General features: G+C 37.0%; 1 long non-coding RNA gene across 1 annotated transcript; it reads left to right on the top strand.

The window, feature by feature from the left end:
• The first annotated feature begins 2,969 nt into the window (after nucleotides 1-2,969).
• On the top strand, nucleotides 2,970-21,296 carry LOC131382643 (uncharacterized). The gene is made up of 3 exons (XR_009212208.1): nucleotides 2,970-3,388; nucleotides 6,391-6,484; nucleotides 21,223-21,296. It is a non-coding gene; the product is annotated as an uncharacterized LOC131382643 (long non-coding RNA).
• Nucleotides 21,297-22,257: the final 961 nt, after the last annotated feature.

Here is a 22,257-nt window from a genome sequence, read left to right as displayed (position 1 = left end):
ACCCATCTGACAAGGGATTAATAACCAGAATATGTAAGAAGCTCAAACAACTCTATAGGAAAAAAAATCTAATAATCCAATCAAAAAATAGGAAAAAGATTTGAACAGACATTTCTCAAAGGAAGACACACAAATGGAAAACAGGCATATTAAAAGGTACTCAACATCATTGATCATCAGAGAAATGCAAATCAAAACTACAATGAGATATTATCTCACCTCAGCTCAAATGGCTTATATCCTAAAGACAGGCAACAACAAATGCTGGTGAGGATGTGAAGAAAAGGGAACCCTTGTACACTACAGATGGGAATGTAAATCAGTACAACCACTATGGAGAACAGTTCAGATATGCCTCAAAAAACTAAAAATTGAGCTACAATATGATCCAGCAATCCCACTGCTGTGTGTCTATCCAAAAGAAAGGGAATCAATATATCAAAGAAATAACTACACTCCTATGTTTGTTGCAGCACCATTTGCAATAGCTAAGATTTGGAAGCAACCTAAGGTTCTATCAACAGATGAATGGATAAAGAAAATATGGTACAGATATACAATGGAGTACTATTTAGCCATAAAACAGAATGAGATCCAATCATTTGCAACATCGTGGATGGAACTGGAGATTGTTAAGTCAAATAAGCCTGACACAGAATGACAAACATTGCATGTTTTCATTTGTTTCTGGGTTCTAAAAATCAAAACAATTGAACTTGTGTGCATAGAGTAGAAGGATGGTTACCAGGGGCTGGGAAGGGCAGTGGGGTTTGGCAGGAGTTGGGGATGGTTAATGGGCACAAAAAATAGAAAGGATGCATATGACCTACTATTGTTAGCACAATAAGGTGAGTATAGTCAATAATAATTGTATATTTTTAAATAACTTAAAGAATGTAATTGGATTGCCTATAACTCACAGGACAAATGCTTGAGAGGGTGGTTACTCCGTTCTCCATGATGTGCTTATTTCACATTGCATGCCTATATCAAAACATCTCATGTATCTTATAAATATGTATTGATATGTGCATAATGTACCTACTATGTACCCACAAAAATAAATAAAAATATTAAAGTAAATGAGAGAAATTCAGAAATTATTTCTGGAGGTATTCTGATTCCTAATAATATTGGTATATAATCGACACACATGCACACATCAAAATGCAATCAAAATTTATGATTTTCTAAAATAAACTACCTGTTATCATAGGATTATAAGAAAGTTAGGATTTCCAAGAAAGTATGAACAGTTATCTCTAGAAGATGATTTCTAATTTTAAAAATATCCCTGGCAATAAAGACATTTTATGTTATTGTCAGGAAGCTTTATTAACTTTAGTATTCATAGTTGTTAAACCTTATACATAAATTCTTGCATCTCTAAAACTCAGGAATTCTGCTGACTTGATTTTTGTGTGTGGAGAATGGTGTCTTACTATATTGCCCAGGGAGGCCTCAAACACCTGGACTCAAGCTATCCTCTCGCCTCCGCCTCCATAAGTGTTGGGATTACAGGTGTGAGCCACTGTGCTTGGCCTGACTTGATTTTTTAGTCCCCATTTTCTCTCCTCATGTGAATATGGGGTCCTGCTTGAGCAGCATCTTGAGTTGATGTTTTAGAATTACATCTTTTCATTCAATTTAAAATGCATATTACCATAATATTTCAGAAATAAATATTTGTGTATATTAGTAAAAGTATATTTTATATCCTTGAAACAAATGTTGAAATATATAATTGAAATTTTGAATCTCAAGATTTTTTCTCCTCTTTTCATTTTCAAAATTTCAGAAAAGTGTATACTTTTACATGATTTAATTCTGAGTTTAGTATCATTTAAAAATATTCCTCCTCTTCACATTATGTGCTTTTCCTGAGTAAGGTCATCCACTCTTGCTTTCTGGGTGCCTCAAATTTGTTATGTCCCACACTGAAGACATTGTCCTTGACCCTTTCCTGATGTTTTGTAATCTACTGTGTCATCTGGTTTCATCATCCTAGGAAATAACACCTAGTAAGTAGCACTGAAACAATGAAGCAGGAAAATTTCTACATTTCAGCCCTTTCTCAGATCATCAGTTCAGTCCCTTGCAAATTCTATATTTTCTACCTGCTTAGCATTTTTTATATCTCATTATCATAATTCACTCTCTGACTCATAATTTTGAAATACTCTTGTTTAATTTTCCTCACACCATGTTCATCTCTATCTTTTTGTTGCTGCCAAGGTGACTTTTATAAAATATATTTATAATGATATATAACTCATCTGCTTTTGAATGGTTCCCCATTGCATGATAGGGAAAGTTCACAGTCTAGTGTGGCCCATATCTTGTGGTTTGGCCTGATTCTCCCATTTTATCTCTCCATTCCATTTCCTCTGACTGTGTTCCACTTTTACCGCATTATTTTGGTACCCTTCATTTGCCCTGTCATTTCGTGCCTCATTCTTTTGAGCGTGCTCCTCTGTCTAGAAACCCATCCTACCCTCACTGTGTACTTGGTCTGTGTTTCAAAATATGGCTCTATCTTTGCAGCATTTCCTGAGCTTCCCAAGTAGAACTGACTGTTCTCTTCCTTGTGCCTGTACTTACTTTATTCATTTTAGTTGTAGAACTCATGGATTACACTTTTCTGTTTTTATTATCTTTTTAAAAAGTTATTTATTTGTTTATATTTATTTTATTTTATTTATTATTATTATTATTATTATTATACTTTACATCTCTACCTTCACTGAAATATAAGGCAGGATCTGACTTTATATTTTTAGCTTCTCCCCAAATATTGCTTATTATCTGATAAACACAGCACATTTTTGTTGTCTTACTGACAGAGTGGGTGAGTGAGTAAATACAATGTTTTCTGAAGTTGCTGTTCTTTTCTTTTTAATAGGAGAAAGCAACAGAGCCAGCAAATGGAAAAAGACAAAATGGTATGGGTATTATTGAGAGTGCTCCACAAGAGCACACAAATAATGAAAACTTAATTTTGATTCAAAAATGTTTGAGGTGGTAAGTTAGTGAATATCTCTGAAAAACAGTGTATATTAAGTATTTTCAATAGAAAAACCACCGAACTATGTAGATCCAAACATAATATTCATTTCTTTTCCACAATTTTTTTGTCTTTCTTTATACTACCAACTTTTTCCTAAAACTACTTCAATTCCTCAATTCCCTGAAATTCTTTTTCTTTTTCTTTTTGCTATTACTTTGTTTCACTGAAATATTTATGGGTGAAGACAAACTTGTATAGGTATATAAAATTCACAGTGATAAATTTTCTCATGAATGTATCTGTGTATAACATTTTATAGATATGCCATTCACAGTAAAATCAGGACAAAAGGAAGATATACAATCACATTTGGACAGCAAGGTATTATCTATTGTTATTGCTGCAGTTATTATTTTAGAAAATAGGCATTCAATGATATTACAACATAAAAGAGAATGCGTTCACTTCACTTTTGCACCTCTGCATATGCCCATAAATAATTATTTTCTGGCCAGGCACTGTGGTTCACGCCTGTAATCCCGGCACTTTGGGTGGCCAAGGCGGGTGGATCACCAGAGGTCAGGAGTTGGAGACCAGCCTGGTCAAGATGGCAAAACCCAGTCTCTACTTAAAAAAATACAAAAATTAGCCAGATGTGGTGGTGTGCACCTGTAATCCCAGCTACTTGGGAGGCTGAGGCAGAAGAATCACTTGAACCCGGGAGATGGAGGTTGCGGTGAGCTGAGATCGCGCCACTGCACTCCAGCCTGGTCAACAAAGCAAGACTCCGTCTCAAAAAATTTATTTTCTTACATTATCAGCCCATAATTAGTACAATAATTATGTACAAAGTATATCACTGCTGCATAGTACAGTTCTGTTAATTTGGAGGATTCGTGTAAAAAGCCAGTGTCATATAGTGCAAAAAATATCAGGGTTAGAAGTCACAAGGAATCAGCTTGGGCTCTAAAGTTAAGTTTATCTAGAAACTAAAAAATTGTTCCACGTCGATATATGGCCGAATGTATGATTCTGTGTTCTACCTGGATGTGTAAAAGTGCTAATGAGATTCAGAGAGAAAGAGTTTGGACTGTAGTTTTGTACAACTTGAAACCTGAAAAGACAATGCCTGGGACTTAAAATACTACTGTATTTGGATTGACTAGTATAGATCTGCAAAAAAATTTCAGAAGAAGCAAAAGCATGGGGAGTTGTAAATAAGTGAAGCTATAAACACAGTAGTTTGGTTTAGTGGTGTTTTATTAAGTAGAAATCATATTTAAAAAAAGAAAATGTTGAGTACCTTTATGGTAAATGAAGACTATTCTAAGGTGACAACAGTAGAAAGAGATGAAGGGGCCTGGCTTCTTAGAAGCAGTTGCTGTATCGTGATACCAGCACCAAGTTGGTCAAAAGACATGTTGTTATCCTGGTGCTTTTACTTACTAGCTATGAATTTCTGGTAAAAATTATTTAACTTATTTGAATGTCGAGTGATGCCCTTCATAAAAAGGGTACTAGTGTGTACCTCTTAGGCATGTGTAATGAACAAGTGCGCTAAAAAATTGGAAAGCATTTTGCAAACTTGAAAGTGTGTACACTAATGTATAATAAAGTGATCCACAGGGGTATTTGGTGGCTCAATTAAGTATTGGGGATGCTTCATGTAAACCCAGAGGGCAATAAAATGACCATAGCATCAAGAAAAGTTTGAGAAAGTCAGAGTGGGCATGTGGATTTCTAGTTTGGAGAACATGGAGTTTCAGCAAACGGTTACTAGAGAACTCTTCTAGGAATCTAGTGGTTTGGTGCTTGAGACATTCCCATGGAAATTTAAGTGTTTTGACCTTGAGTGAATTTCTGCTGTTGAGCACCGACTCTGCTAGGCAACTAGAGACTGAATTATCGATGATGGGGGCTTAGGTTACAGCAGCAAGAAGAGAAAAACAAGTAAATAACCCAGTCTTACAAGTTGAATGTGCTTCCTATAAAGAAAACAGAGAACACAGAGATTATTGGAGAGGTTTGTAGTTAGCATGGGGATGGGAGTGGCAGTAAAGTTCTGTAGTCAGAGGAGATGTTTCTGCATGTGACATTGAAACTGTCAACTAAAGGATGAAAGGAGCCAGCCATGGGAAAGTCTAGGAGGAGGACGTTCTGGACAGAGAGGAAACAATGGATCTCAGCTGTTCATCATTTTCTTGTTAACATCCTGGAATGACCAGAAAGTGGGGTTACCATCATCATCTTCATCATCATCATTATTTTTATTAGTATAATGTGTAGAAAAGAAAATGTGAAATTAAGTTGCCTGGCACATTTTAAATGCTTCACAAATGAATGTTCTGAATGTTCTTGTTCTGCTTTTTTTTTTGAGACGGAGTTTCACTCTTCTCGCCCAGGCTGGAGTGCAATGGCGTGATATTGGCTCACTGCAATCTTTGCCTCCTGGATTCAGGGGTTTCTCCTACCTCAGCCTCCGGAGTATCTGGGATTACAGGAGCGTGCCACCACACCCTGCTAATTTTTATGTTTTTAGTAGAGGTGGCCATGTTGGCCTGGTGGGTCTCGAACAGGAGTTTGAGACCGCAGGTGATCCACCCGCCTCGGCCTCCCAAAGTGCTGAGATTACAGGCATGAGCCACCACGCCCAGCCTTGTTCTGCTTTTTATACTAAGGCTTGATATACTTTGTTGAAGTTATTTTTTTATTGGGAGAGTGTTGCTTACTATATCTAATAGTTGCTTACTTATATGTAGACATAAACTAAAGGTTTTCTCATTGCTTTGTAGTTGTATTCAACCATTTTTTCTATCAGTAAAAATGATATGAAAGGCTGTGTAGATTTCTCCAAGCCCTTGTTTACCTAAATGAAGGAGCTTCTACCATGTTCTGTTTAAACGCAACATGATGTATGCCACAGTTTCTTATTGTGCTGTCTTAACATTTACATTTTCTGTAACTAGAAATCTTTTAAATATTTAATGCTTTAAGTATAACACCAAGTGTGTTATGTAGTATTTTAAATGGTCTCTTACTTTTGGTTGGCAATGTAGGGTGGAGTTAGGTATTTTGAAGTTAGTCTCTTGCTGCAATATGCACGTAAATTATTATTTAGTCTGTGAATATATTTCTTGTAGCCTTTTAGTCTGGGTGTGCAGAGGCAGTAGCCCTGTGAAGACAAAAGATAAGTTTGATTTAGAGAGCCTATCTATGTAAGCTTCTCTATTGAATAATTTAGGTTCCCAACACATGCTTTTCTTATTTTGAAGTTATCTGAATGAAAAACACCTTCTTTAAAAGAAAGTGTTTGGGAAATCTTTATGTAACTACTGCTTCTTTTTCATCTTCTTGAAACTCATTGTTGTTATTAATTTTTACAGAAGATCTTCAAGAGTCACGCAGAGAATGGTGACAGTCATGTGTCTGGGGCTACAGACTGTAAGACAAAATCTGTAGTAAATGGGCAAGAAGAAGGTAAAAACTGTAGTCATAGAATAAGTCGATTGACAGTATGTCTCTTTAAAAACACAAGCACTAGTATATTCTGATAGCCAGAGAAAACTTCTTAAAATGACTTTTTTATTTTTTATTTTTTTGAGGTGGAATTTCACTCTTGTTGCCCAGGCTGGAATGCAATGGTGCAATCTTGGCTCACCACCACCTCTGCCTCCCAGGTTCAAGCGATTTTCCTGCCTCAGCCTCCCGAGTAGTTGGGATTACAGGCACACACCACCATGCCTGGCTAATTTTTTCTATTTTTTCTATATGCTTCATTTTTGTTCTTTAAGCCCTAGTGTCTGACACATAGCAGGACTCCATAAATAATTGCTGAGTAAAATATATAAAGGCTGTTTATACAAAGATGATTTGCAAGTTGTCCCCTATTGTGTAGGAACAAAGGGGACAGTCATGTAAAGCAATAATGTACAGTTCAGGTGGTAAAGATGCAGTAGAAAAGTCAATAAAATACTAAGGCAGCCCCAAGGAAGGAGACACCTGGTTATCTGGGGAATAAAGATATTAATTAAAAAAGTCACCAGAATCAAGGAAGACTTCACATAGCCACCCGTTTTAAAAGAAGAAAATAAATTTGTCAGAATAGTAAAGGAAAACATTTCAGATATTAGGAACAGGGTGCACATGGATAAAAGTGTAAACAGTCATTTTGGAAATCATCAATAAGGTACTACCATGAAGCAGAGAATAGTATACCGCATTACTATGTAGGGATGTTTCTACTAAATTTTTAAGTATATTTTTAATTTTTAATTTTTTGGTACAAGGTAGGTGTATATATGGAGTACATGAGATATTTTGATACAGGCATACAATGTATCATAATCACATCACAGCAAATAGGATATCCGTCACTTCAAGGATTTATCCTTTGTGTTAAAAACAATCTAATTATACTGTTTTAGTTATTTTAAAATGTACAATTAAGTTATTATTGACTTTAGTCACACTGTTGAGCTGTCAAATACTAGATCTTATTCATTCTATTTTTTGGCACCCATTAACCATCCCCTCATCCTCCCCCAACACTGCCCCACCACCCTTCCCAGCCTGTGGTAATCATCATTATACTCTATCTCCATTAGTTCAATTGTTTTAATTTTTAGTTTTCAAAAATAAATGAGAATATGCAAAGTTGGTTTTTCTGTGCCTTGCTTATTTCAGTCAGCATAATGACCACCAGTTCCATCTATGCTGTTGCAAATGACAGGATGTAATTGTTTTTCATGGCCGATTAGTACTCTATTGTGTATATGTAGCATAATTTCTTTATCCATTTGTCTATTGTGAAAGATGTAGGTTGCTTCCAAATCTTGGCTATTGTGAATGGTGCTGCAATAAACATGGGAGTGCAGATATCTCTTTGATATATTAATTTCCTTTCTTTTGGGTATATACCCAGCAGTGAGATGGCTGGATCATATGGTAGCTCTATTTTTAGTACTCTGAGGAACCTCCAAACTATTGTTTATAGTCGTTGTACTAATTTACATCCTCACCAACGGCATAAAAGGTTTCCCTTTTCTCTATATGCTCATCAGCATTTGTTATTGCCTGTCTTTTGGCTATAAGCCATGACAACTGGGGTGAGATGACATCTCATTATAGTTTTGATTTGCATCTCTCTGATCAGTGATGTTGAGAACTTTTTCATATGCATGTTTGCCATTTGTATGCCTTCTTTTGAGAAATGTCTATTCAGATCTTTTGCCCATTTTTAAATTGCATTATTAGATTTTTCCCCATATATTCATTTGAGCTCTTTGTGTATTCTGATTATTAATCCCTTGTCAGATGGGTAGCTTGCAAATATTTTCTTCCATTCTGTGGGTTGTCTGTTCCCTTCGTTGATTGTATCCTTTGCTGTACAGAAGCATTTTAACTTGATGTGATCCCATTCGTCTATTTTTGCTTTTGTTGCCTGTGCTTGTAGGATATTACTCAAAAAATGATTGCCCACAATGATGTCCTGGAGAGTTTCCCCAATGTTTTCTTCTAGTAGTTTTATAGCTTGAGGACTTAGTTTTAAGTCTTTAATCCATTTTGATTTGCTTTTTGTACATGGTGAGGGACAGGGGTCCAGTTTCATTCTTCTGCATATGGATATCCAGTTTTCCCAGCACCATTTATTGAAGAGCCTATCTTTTTCCCTAGTGTGTATGTTCTTCTTCCCCGGTGTATGAAATCAAACATGAGTTCACTGTAGGTATGTGGATTTGTTTCTGGCTTCTTTATTCTGTTGTGTTGGTCTATATGTCTGTTTTTATGACAGTACCATACTGTTTTGGTTACTATAGCTCTGCAGTATAATTTGGAGTCAGGTAATGTGATTCCTCCAGTTTCTTTCTTTTTGCTCTAGATAGCTTTGGCAATCCTGGGTCTTTTGTGGTTCCATATACATTTTAGGACAGTTTTTTTCTATTGCTATGAGGAGTGTCATTGGTAGTTTGATAGGGATTGCATTTTTAAATGTATGAACATTTAAAAAATACTGATTCTTCCAGTTTATGAAAATGAAATATCTTTTCATTATTTGGTGAAATATTATTCTATTCAATTTCTTTCACCAAAGACTTACAGTTTTCATTGTAGAGATCTTGCACTTCTTTGATTATGTTAATTTTTAGGTATTTAATTTTATTTGTAGCTCTTGTAAATGAGATAGATTACTTCCTTGATTTTATTTTCAGATTGTTCACTTTTGGCATCTAAAAATGCTACTGATTTTTGTATGTTGACTTTGCATCCTGCCACTTTATTGAATTTATCAGTTCTAATAGTTTTTTAATAAAGTGTTTAGGTTTTCCAAACATAAGATTATATCATTATATCATTTGACTTCTTCCTTTCCTATTTAGATGTTCTTCATTTCTATCTTTTGTCTAGCTGCTCTAGCTAGAACTTCCAGTACTATGTTGAATAACATTGGTGACAGTGGGCATTCTTGTCATGTTCCAGATCTTAGAGGAAAGACTTTCAGGATTTCCCCATTATGATACTAGCTATGGGTCTGTTGTATATGACTTTTGTTGTGTTGAGGTATGTTCTTTCTATACCTAGTTTTTTGAGGGTTTTTATTATAAGGGGATATTGCATTTTTACCCAATGCTTTTTTTTGTATCAGTTGAAATGATCATATGATTGTTATTCTTCATTCTATTGATATGCTATATCACATTGATTGATTTGCATATATGAATCATCTTTTCATTCCTGAGATACATTTTACATGGTTATGAAGAATAATTTTTGAAATGCGTTGTTGAATTTGTTTTGCTAATATTGGTTAAGGATTTTTTGCATCAATGTTTATCAGAGATATTACTGTGTAGTTTTCTTTTTTTGATGTGTCTTTGTCTCATTTTGGTATCAGGGTAATACTGGCATTGTATAATGAGTTTGGAATTATTCCCTTCTCTTCTGTCTTTCAGAATAGTTTGAGTAGCATTGGTATTACTTCTTCTTTAAATGTTTGGTAAAATTTAGCAGTGAAGCCATCAGGTCCCAGACTTTGCTGGGAGACTTCGCTGGATCCCCTAAACTTTGCTGACTTCAATCTCATTACTTGTTCTTAGTCTGTTCAGGTTTTGGATTTATTCATAGTTCAATCTCATGGGTCATGTGTGTCTAGGGATTTAATCATTTATTATAGGTTTTATTTATTTATTTATTTATTTTATTATTATACTTTAGGTTTTAGGGTACATGTGCACAATGTGCAGGTTTGTTACATATGTATCCATGTGCCATGTTGATTTCCTGCACCCATTAACTCATCATTTAGCATTAGGTATATCTCCTAATGCTGTCCTTCCCCCCTCCCCCAACCCCACAACAGTCCCCGGAGTGTGATGTTCCCCTTCCTGTGTCCATGAGTTCTCATGGTTCAATTCCCACCTATGAGTGAGAACATGGGGTGTTTGGTTTTTTGTCCTTGCAATAGTTTACTGAGAATGATGTTTTCCAGTTTCATCCATGTCCCTACAAAGGACATGAACTCATCATTTTTTATGGCTGCATAGTATTCCATGGTGTATATGTGCCACATTTTCTTAATCCAGTCTATTGTTGTTGGACATTTGGGTTGGTTCCAAGCCTTTGCCATTGTGAATAGTGCCGCAATAAACACACGTGTGCATGTGTCTTTATAGCAGCATGATTTATAATCCTTTGGGTATATACCCAGTAATGGGATGGCTGGGTCAAATGGTATTTCTAGTTCTAGATCCCTAAGGAATCGCCACACTGACTTCCACAATGGTTGAACTAGTTTACAGTCCCACCAACAGTGTAAAAGTGTTCCTATTTCTCCACATCCTCTCCAGCACCTGTTGTTTCCTGACTTTTTAATGATGGCCATTCTAACTGGTGTGAGATGGTATCTCACTGTGGTTTTGATTTGCATTTCTCTGATGGCCAGTGATGATGAGCATTTTTTCATGTGATTTTGGCTGCATAAATGTCTTCTTTTGAGAAGTGTCTGTTCATATCCTTTGCCCACTTTTTGATAGGGTTGTTTGTTTTTTTTCTTGTAAATTTGTTGGAGTTCATTGTAGATTCTGGATATTAGCCCTTTGTCAGATGAGTAGGTTGCGAAAATTTTCTCCCATTTTGTAGGTTGCCTGTTCACTCTGATGGTAGTTTCTTTTGCTGTGCAGAAGCTCTTTAGTTTAATGAGATCCCATTTGTCAATTTTGGCTTTCGTTGCCATTGCTTTGGTGTTTTAGACATGAAGTCCTTGCCCATGCCTGTGTCCTGAATGGTATTGCCTAGGTTTTCTTCTAGGGTCTTTATGGTTTTAGGTCTAACATGTAAGTCTTTCATCCATCTTGAATTAATTTTTGTATAAGATGTAAGGAAGGGATCCAATTTCAGTTTTCTGCCTATGGCTAGCCAGTTTTCCCAGCACCATTTATTAAATAGGGAATCCTTTCCCCATTGCTTGTTTTTGTCAGGTTTGTCAAAGATCAGATGGTTGTAGATATGTGGCATTATTTCTGAGGGTTCTGTTCTGTTCCATTGATCTATATCTCTGTTTTGGTTACTGTAGCCTTGTAGTATAGTTTGAAGTCAGGTAGCGTGATGCCTCCAGCTTTGTTCTTTTGGCTTAGGATTGACTTGGCAATGCGGGCTCTTTTTCGGTTCCATATGAACTTTAAAGTAGTTTTTTCCAATTCTGTGAAGAAAGTCATTGGTAGCTTGATGGGGATGGCATTGAATCTATAAATTGCCTGGGGCAGTATGGCCATTTTCATGATACTGATTCTTCCTACCCATAAGCATGGAATGTTCTTCCATTTGTTTGTATCCTCTTTTATTTCATTGAGCAGTGGTTTGTAGTTCTCCTTGAAGAGGTCCTTCACATCCCTTGTAAGTTGGATTCCTAGGTACTTTATTCTCTTTGAAGCAATTTTGAATGGGAGTTCACTCATGATTTGGCTCTCTGTTTGTCTGTTATTGGTGTATAAGAATGCTTGTGATTTTTGTACACTGATTTTATATCCTGAGACTTTGCTGAAGTTGCTTATCAGCTTCAGGAGATTTTGGGCTTAGACAATGGGGTATTCTAGATATATAATCATGTCATCTGCAAACAAGGACAATTTGATTTCCTCTTTTCCTAATTGAATACCCTTTATTTCCTTCTCCTGCTTGATTGCCCTGGCCAGAACTTCCAACAGTATATTGAATAGGAGTGGTGAGAGAGGGCATTCCTGTCTTGTGCCAGTTTTCAAAGGGAATGCTTCCAGTTTTTGCCCATTCAGTATGATATTGGCTCTGGGTTTGTCATAAACAGCTCTTATTATTTTGAGATACAGTCCATCAATACCTAGTTTATTGAGAGTTTTTAGCATGAAGGGTTGTTGAATTTTGTCAAAGGCCTTTTCTGCATCTATTGAGATAATCATGTGGTTTTTGTCTTTGGTTCTGTTTATATGATGGATTACGTTTATTGATTTGCGTATGTTGAACCAGCCTTGCATCCCAGGGATGAAGCCAACTTGATCATGGTGGATAAGCTTTTTGATGTGCTGCTGGATTCGGTTTGCCAGTATTTTATTGAGGATTTTTGCATCAATGTTCATCAAGGATATTGGTCTAAAATTCTCTTTTTTGGTTGTGTCTCTGCCAGGCTTTGGTTTCAGGATGATGCTGGCCTCATAAAATGATTTAGGGAGGATTCCCTCTTTTTCTATTGATTGGAATAGTTTCAGAAGGAATGGTACCAGTTCCTCCTTGTACATCTGGTAGAATTCGGCTGTGAATGCATCTGGTCCTGGACTTTTTTTGATTGCTAAGCTATTGATTATTGCCACAATTTCAGAGCCTGTTATTGGTCTATTCAGAGATTCAACTTCTTCCTGGTTTAGTCTTGGGAGGGTGTATGTGTCAAGGAATTTATCCATTTCTTCTAGATTTTCTAGTTTATTTGCGTAGAGGTGTTTGTAGTATTCTCTGATGGTAGTTTGTATTTCTGTGGGATCGGTGGTGATATCCCCTTTATCATTTTTTATTGCATCTATTTCATTCTTCTCTCTTTTCTTCTTTATTAGTCTTGCTAGTGGTCTATCAATTTTGTTTGATCTTTTCAAAAAACCAGCTCCTGGATTCACTGATTTTTTGAAAGGTTTTTGGTGTCTCTATTTCCTTCAGTTCTGCTCTGATTTTAGTTATTTCTTGCCTTGTGCTAGCTTTTGAATGTGTTTGCTCTTGCTTTTCTAGTTCTTTTAATTGTGATGTTAGGGTGTCAATTTTGGATCTTTCCTGCTTTCTCTTGTGGGCATTTAGTGCTATAAATTTCCCTCTACACACTGCTTTGAATGTGTCCCAGAGATTCTGGTATGTTGTGTCTTTGTTCTTGTTGGTTTCAAAGAACATCTTTATTTCTGCCTTCATTTTGTTATGTACCCAGCAGTCACTCAGGAGCAGGTTGTTCAGTTTCCATGTAGTTGAGTGGTTTTGAGTGAGTTTCTTAATCCTGAGTTCTAGTTTGATTGCACTGTGGTCTGAGAGACAGTTTGTTATAATTTCTGTTCTTTTACATGTACTGAGGAGTGCTTTACTTCCAACTATGTGGTCAATTTTGCAATAGGTGTGGTGTGGTGCTGAAAAAAATGTATATTCTGTTGATTTGGGGTGGAGAGTTCTGTAGATGTCTATTAGGTCCGCTTGGTGCAGAGCTGAGTTCAATTCCTCGGTATTCTTTTAACTTTCTGTCTCATTGATCTGTCTAATGTTGACAGTGGGGTGTTAAAGTCTCCCATTATTATTGTGTGGGAGTCTAAGTCTCTTTGTAAGTCACTAAGGACTTGCTTCATGGATCTGGGTGCTCCTGTATTGGGTGCATATATATTTAGGATAGTTAGCTCTTCTTGTTGAATTGATCCCTTTACCATTATGTAATGGCCTTCTTTGTCTCTTTTGATCTTTGTTGGTTTAAAGTCTGTTTTATCAGAGACTAGGATTGCAACCCCTGCCTTTTTTTTGTTTTCCATTTGCTTGGTCAATCTTCCTCCATCCCTTTATTTTGAGCCTATGTGTGTCTCTGCATGTGAGATGAGTTTCCTGAATACAGCACACTGATGGGTCTTGACTCTTTATCCAATTTGCCAGTCTGTGTCTTTTAATTGGAGCATTTAGGCCATTTACATTTAAAGTTAATATTGTTGTGTGTGAATTTGGTCCTGTCATTATGATGTTAGCTGGTTATTTTGCTCGTTAGTTGATGCAGTTTCTTCCTAGCCTTGACGGTCTTTACATTTTGGCATGTTTTTGCAGTGGCTGGTACCGGTTGTTACTTTCCATGTTTAGTGCTTCCTTCAGGAGCTCTTTTAGGGCAGGCCTGTTGGTGACAAAATCTCTCAGCATTTGCTTGTCTGTAAAGGATTTTATTTCTCCTTCACTTATGAAGCTTAGTTTGGCTGGATATGAAATTCTGGGTTGAATATTCTTTTCTTTAGGAATGTTGAATATTGGCCCTCACTCTCTTCTGGCTTGTAGAGTTTCTGCCAAGAGATCCGCTGTTAGTCTGATGGGCTTCCCTTTGTGGGTAACCCGACCTTTCTCTCTGGCTGCCCTTAACATTTTTTCCTTCATTTCAACTTTGGTGAATCTGACAATTATGTGTCTTGGAGTTGCTCTTCTCAAGGAGTATCTTTGTGGTGGTCTCTGTATTTCCTGAATCTGAATGTTGGCCTGCCCTGCTAGACTGGGGAAGTTCTCCTGGATAATATCCTGCAGAGTGTTTTCCAACTTGGTTCCATTCTCCCCATCCCTTTCAGGTACACCAATCAGACTTAGATTTGGTCTTTTCACATAGTCCCATATTTCTTGGATGCTTTGTTCGTTTCTTTTTATTCTTTTTTCTCTAAACTTCCCTTCTCACTTCATTTCATTCATTTCATCTTCCATCACTGATACCCTTTCTTCCAGTTGATCGCATTGGCTCCTGAGGCTTCTGCATTCTTCATGTAGTTCTCGAGCCTTGGCTTTCAGCTCCATCAGGTCCTTTAAGGACTTCTCTGCATTGGTTATTCTAGTTATCCATTCATCTAATTTTTTTTTCAAAGTTTTTAACTTCTGTGCCATTGGTTTGAATTTCCTCCTGTAGCTCAGAGTAGTTTGATCGTCTGAAGCCTTCTTCTCTCAACTCGTCAAAGTCATTATCCGTCCAGCTTTGTTCCGTTGCTGGTGATGAGCTGCATTCCTTTGGAGGAGGAGAGTTGCTCTGCTTTTTAGAGTTTGCAGTTTTTCTGCTCTGTTTTTTCCCCATCTTTGTGGTTTTATCTACTTTTGGTCTTTGATGATGGTGACGTACAGATGGGTTTTTGGTGTGGTTGTCCTTTCTGTTTGTTAGTTTTCCTTCTAACAGACAGGACCCATAGCTGCAGGTCTGTTGGAGTTAGCTAGATGTTCACTCCAGACCCTGTTTGCCTGGGTATCCGCCGCAGTGGCTGCAGAACAGCGGTGGCTGTAGAACAGCGGATATTGGTGACCCACAAATGCTGCTGCCTGATCGTTCCTCTGGAAGTTTTGTCTCAGAGGAGTACCCGGCCGTGTGAGGTGTCCATCTGCCCCTACTGGGGGGTGCCTCCCAGTTAGGCTGCTCAGGGGTCAGGGACCCACTTGAGGCAGTCTTCCCATTCTCAGATCTCCAGCTGCATGCTGGGAGAACCACTACTCTCTTCAAAGCTGTCAGACAGGGACATTTAAGTCTGCAGAGGTTACTGCTGTCTTTTTGTTTGTCTGTGCCCTGCCCCCAGAGGTGGAGCCTACAGAGGCAGGCAGGCCTCCTTGAGCTGTGGTGGGCTCCACCCAGTTCGAGCTTCCTGGCTGCTTTGTTTACCTAATCAAGCCTGGGCAATGGCAGGCGCCCCTCCCTCAGCCTTGCTGCCACCTTGCGGTTTGATCTCAGACTGCTGTGCTAGCAATGAGCGTGGCTCCGTGGGCATAGGACCCTCGGAGCCAGGTGGGAGATATAATCTCCTGGTGTGCAGTTTTTAAAGCCCGTTGGCAAAGCGCAGTATTAGGGTGGGAGTGACCCGATTTTCCAGGTGCTGTCTGTCACCCCTTTCTTTGACTAGGAAAGGGAAATTCCTGACCCCTTGTGCTTCCTGAGTGAGGCAATGCCTTGCCCTGCTTCAGCTCACGCATGATGCACTGCACCCACTGTCCTGCACCCACTGTCTGGCACTCCCTAGTGAGATGAACCTGGTACCTCAGATGGAAATGCAGAAATCACCCGTCTTCTGCGTCGCTCACGCTGGGAGCTGTAGACCAGAGCTGTTCCTATTCAACCATTTTTATTATAGGTTTTCCAATTTAGTGGGATGTAGTTTTTCACAGTAGCCTCTAACAATCTTTGAATTTCTGCAGAATCAGTTGTAATGACTGCTGTTCCTTTTTTTTTTTTTTTTTTTAATTTTACTTTAAGTTCTGGGATACATGTGGAGAATGTGCAGGTTTGTTACATAGGTAAATGTGTGCCACAGTGGTTTGCTGCACCTATCAAGCTGTCACCTAATTATTAAGCCCTGCATGCATTAGCCATTTGTCCTGATGCACTCCCTCCTGTCCTCCTGCTGAGAGGCCCCAGTGTGTGTTATTCCCCTCCCCGTGTCCATGTGTTCTGGTTGTTTAACTCCCACTTAGGGGTGAGAACATGAGATATCTGGTTTTCTGTGTCTGTGTTAGTTTGCTGAGGATGATGGCTTCTAGCTTCATCCATGTCCCTGCAAAGGACACAATCTCATTCCTTTTTCTGGCTGCATAATATTTCATGGCACATATATACCACATTTTCTTTATCCAGTCTATCATTCATGGGCATTTGGGTAGGTTTCATGTCTTTGCTATTGTGAATAATGCTGCAATAAACGTACATGTGCATGTAGCTTTATAAAAGAATGATTTATATTCCTTTGAGTATATACCCAGTAATGGGATTGCTGGGTCAAGTGGTATTTCTGGTTCTAGATCCTTGAGGAATCGCCACACTGTCTTCCACAAGCGCTGAACTAATTTACATTGCCACCAACAGTGTAAAAGTGTTCCTATTTCTCCACAGCCTTGCCAGCATCTGTTGTTTCTTGACTTTTTAATAATTGCCATTCTGACTGGCGTGAGGTGGTATCTCATTGTGGTTTTGATTTGCATTTCTCTAATGATCAGTGATGTTGAGCTTTTGTTTCATATGTTTGTTGGCAGCATAAATGTCTTCTTTTGAGAAGTGTGTGTTCATGGTCTTTGCCTACTTTTTGATGGGGTTGTTTTTTTCTTGTAAGTTTGTTTAAGTTCCTTATAAATTCTGGATATTAGACCTTTGTCAGATGGGTAGATTGCAAAAATTTTCTCCCATTCTGTAGGTTGCCTGTTCACTCTGATGATAGTTTCTTTTGCTGTGCAGAAACTCTTTAGTTTAATTAGATCCCATTTGTCAATTTTAGCTTTTGTTGCAATTGCTTTTGGTGATTTCATCATAAAATTCTTGCCCATACCTACTTTCTGAATGGTATTGCCTGGGTTTTCTTCTAGGGGTTTTATAGTTTTGGGTTTTACATTTAAGTGTTTAATCCATCTTGAGTTAATTTTTGTATAAGGTAAGGAAAGGGGTCCAGTTTCAGTTTTCTGCATGTGGTTGCCAGTTTTCCTAGCACCTTTTATTAAATAGGAAATCCTTTCCCGATTGCTTGTTTTTGAATGACTGCTTTTTCATCTCTGATTTTATTTATTTGGGTTTTCTCTCTTTTTTCTTAGTCTGACTAAAGGTTTGTCAATTTTATGTGACTTTTCAAAAAATCAACTTTTCGTTATGTTGATTTTTGTATTGTTTTGTTTGCTTCAATTTCATTTATTTCTGTTCTGATCTTTGTTATTTCTTTTCTTCTGCTACCTTTGGGTTTGGTTTGATCTTGCTTTTCTAATTCTTTAAGATGCAATGTTAGGTTGTTAATGTTTTGTCTCCTTTTTGATGCAGGCACTTATAGCTATACTCATCTCTGTTAGCACTGCTTTCATGGTATCATATAGGTTTTGGTTCTTGTTCCATTATTAAGAAAAATTTTCAATTTATTTTCTTAATCTCTTCATTGTCTCACAGGTTATTCAGCAGCATGTTATTTAATTTCCATGTGCTTGTATAGTTTCCAAAATTCCTCTTGTTATTGATTTTTAGTTTGAGTCCATTGTGGTCCCAGAAGATACTTGATCGTTTCTATTTTCTGAGGGTTTTAAGACTTGTTTTGTGGCCTAACATATGGCCTGTTCTTGAGAATGATCCACGTACTGAGAAGAAGAATGTGTATTTTGCAGCCGTTGGATGAAATGTTCTGTAAACATTTATTTGGTCCATTTGGCCTATAGGGCAGATTAATCTGATGTTTCTTTGTTGATTTTCTGTCTGGATGATTTGTAAAATTCTGAAAGTGGGGTATTGAAGCCTTCAGCTAGTATTGTATTGAGAGTGTGCTCTCTTTCTCTCTTTAGCTCTAGTAACATTTGCTTTATTTATCTGGGTTCTCCAGTGTTGGGTGCATATATATTTAAAATTGTTATATCCTTTTGCCAAAATGACACCTTTATCATGATTCAGTTCCCCTTTTTGTCTCTTACAGTTTTTTTCTTGAAGTCTATTTGTCTGATATAAGTATATAGCTATTGATTCTCTTTTTTAGTTTTCATTGTCAGGGAATATCATATGTCATGTTTTTATTTTCAGTCTATGTATAGGCAAAAGATCATTGGTTCTTGTTTATTTTTAATTAATTCATTCAATTTATGTATTTTGGTTGGAGAGTTTAGTTATTTATATTCAATGTTATTGATAAGTGCGGACTTACACCTGTTAGTTTGTAATTTATTTTCTAATCATTCTGTAGTCTTCTCTTCCTTCTTGTCTTCCTTTTAGTAAAGGTGATTTTCTCTTTTGGTATGTTTTAATTTCCTGCTTGTGTGTGTGTGTATCCATTGTATGTTTTTAGATTTAAGGTTACTATGAGGATTTCAAATCTACTTAAGATAGGAGTAGTTTACACACCACAATTACAGTGTTGTAATATTCTATGTTTGTCTGTGTACTTACTATTATCAGTGAGTTTTGTAAGATTCATTGATTTCAGGTTGTTTCTTATTGCTCATTAACATTCTTTTGTTTCAGATTGAAGAACTCTCTTTAGCATTCCTTGTGGGACAGGTCTGGTATTGATTAAATTTCTCAGCCTTTGTTTGTCTGGGAAAATCTTTATTTCTCCTTCATATTTAAAAGACATTTTTACTGGATATACTATTCTAAGATAAAAGTGTTTTTCCTTCAGCACTTTAAATATGTCATGCCACTCTCTCCTGGCCTGTAAGCTTTCCACCAAAAAGTCTACTTCCAGTTGTATTGCAGCTCCATCTTATGTTATTTGTTTCTCTTTGCTTGCTGCAGGGATAAATGACCCTTTCTTTATTTTTGATCATCATAAGTTTGATTATTAAGTTCCTTGAGGTAGCCTTCTTTGGGTTAAATCTGCTTGGTTTTCTCTAACCTTCTTGCATTTGAATATTGATATATTTCTTGAGGTTTAGGAAGAACTTTGTATTTCTTTGAATAAACTTTCTTCTCCCATCTGTCTCACTTCCTCCTCTCTAAGGCCATTAATTCTTGGAATTGCTTTATTAGGCTATTTTCTAGATCTTGTAGGCATGCTTCATTCTTTTCTATGCCTTTTTCTTTTGTATCTTCTGACTGTGTTTTCTCAAGTAGCCTATCTTCAAGCTAAGCTCACTGATTCTGTCTTCTACTTGATTAGTTCTGCTATTAAGGGACTCATGCATCCTTCATTACATCAATTGCATTTTTCAACTTCAGAATTTCTTCTTGATTCTTTTTAATTATTTCAGTCTCTTTGCTAAATTTATCTGATGGAGTTCTGGAATTTTTTTCTTTGTGTTATCTTGAATGTTTTTGTTTCCTCAACACAGCTGTTTTGAATTACCTGTCTGAAAGGTCATATATCTCTGTCTCTCTAGAACTGGCCCCTGGTGCCTTATTTAGTTCACTTGGTGAGGTCATGTTTTCCTGGATGGTCTTCATGTTTGTGGATGATTGTCTGTGTCTGGGCATTGAAGAGCTTTGTATTTATTGTAATCTTCACAGTCTGGACTTGTTTGTACTCATCCTTCTTGGGAAGGCTTTCCAGGTACTCAAAGGGACTTGGGTATAGTGTCTATGCTTTTGGTCACTGCACCCATATCTGCATTAGGGGTCAGAGACCCTAAGCCCAGTAATTCTGTCATGTTTGCAGCCTCATAGAGACATGCTTTTGGTGGTTGTTCAATAAGAGCTGGAAGAAGTCTCTGAATTACCAGACATAAACTCTCGTTCTCTTCCCTTACTATCTCCCAAACAAATGGGAGTCTGTCTCTGTGCTACCTGGGGCTGGGGGAGGATTTATATAAGCACCTCTGTGTCCACCACCACTGGGATTTCACTGCATCAGACTGCTCAAGCCTGTAGGGCTCTACAATCAGCTGGTGGTGAAGTCAGCCAGTCTTATGTCCTTCCATTCAGGGCAGTGAGAGTCCCTTCAGGCCCCAGGTGGGGCCACAGATACTGTCCGGGAGCCAGGGCCTGAAGTTGGAAACCTTAGAAACCTAACTGGTGCTGTATTCTACTGCAGTTAAGCTGGCACTGAAACCACAAGACAAAGTCCTTTCTACTCTTCCCTCCCATTACCCCAGGCAGAGGAATCTCTTCCCATGTCCACCACCACCACAGACCTAGGAGGAGTCCTGCCAGGGTCCCACCAATGTTCACTTAAGGCCCCAGGGGTCACATTTTAAAATTTTATTTTCTTTGTGATGGCTTTCTTTATTTATGTTTGGTAGATACATTTGTGAGTGTTAAAATTTTATTTTCTTTGTGATGGTTTTCTTTATTTATGTTTGGTAGATACATTTGTGAGTGAATGTTTGACATGTGTGTTTATCTTCAACCTGGTGACATCTAGTGTCTCCCCAGGTGGTTTCTTGAAGTTTTAAGACTTAAGAGTATTTATTAAAGAAGTAAATATCCTGCTGAAGATTAAGCTTCCTTTAAATTCACAACGTATAAAATAAAATGAAATATTAGTTTTAATCTATTTTCATAAAGACTATAGTTTAATCTAACTGTTGTAAGTAGTTCATTTTAACTAAATGTATAATTTTTTCAGCAGAACAAGTCTTAGCAGTGATATCAGAGGAAGAGCGAGAAAGACTTGAAGAAAGTGAAAACAACGAGCTACAAGTATACAACAATTTCATTTAAATTTCTTGTTGACTATTATGTTCTTTGCTTTAATAATGTAGGGTAGTCCAAATGAAATTACCTTTCAGATTAGCCTTTGATAAGCAATAGATTCTAATTTACTATTTAATATTGAATTTTAAGTACATTTTAACTAGTTATAAAACTTAAAAGATTTTTAAAATCTATAGTAACTTATAGCTCATCTTTACCCTTGGAATAGAGAGAAAACATTTTCAAAATTTTCTTTACTCTTTCATCTTTATTAACATGTTTGCATGATGAAGAAAGTAACATGAATTATTAAATCATATTATTGAGCAACAGAAGTTATGAACAATTTAAAAGTGATGGCCATTGAGTTGGATTCACGTTAAAGGAGTCATGATGGCCAGTGGTTCAAAATGTGCAGTTTTATATTGCCAGTCACTAATGCCAAGGTTAAAGATGTATTCTGCCTCATGGTCTCTCATTGACTTCAGGTCATGTTTAGGAAGAAAACTGGGTCATAAAATCAACCTAACTGTTTATTAAGAGAACCATACTCTGCAGAATGGGACCTTTGGTATTAGGATATGAACAATAACTTTCTAATTTATTTCAATGCAGGAAGTCAGTAAATAGTATAAAATTTTTAATCCATCATCATTGGTGGATATTAGAATATATTAGAACTGGATTTAAGCAGACTTAACTGGATACATCAGAGTGTCATATTACAGAATATAATTTGAATTATAATTTGAGAATTTACTTTTCTTTCTGATTGGTATTGATTTTGGTTTCTAACAAAGTTTGCCTACAGTCCAGTTAGTAATCTTTAGAAAAAGTACTTCAATGCACCGCATGTGCTCACTAATTAGTGTATGCTGAGGTAAAATCTTTTCAAGTGAGGACACTTTTGTAACACTACTAATCATCTGCTAATTCATGTTTTGGTAGATATAACACAAAATGAATT

Source organism: Hylobates moloch, unplaced genomic scaffold (assembly GCF_009828535.3).
Source record: "Hylobates moloch isolate HMO894 unplaced genomic scaffold, HMol_V3 SCAFFOLD_412, whole genome shotgun sequence".
Taxonomy (NCBI): Eukaryota; Metazoa; Chordata; class Mammalia; order Primates; family Hylobatidae; genus Hylobates; species Hylobates moloch.
The sequence above is the reverse complement of the archived record's forward strand: the minus strand, read 5'-3'. Positions and strand labels throughout refer to the sequence as shown.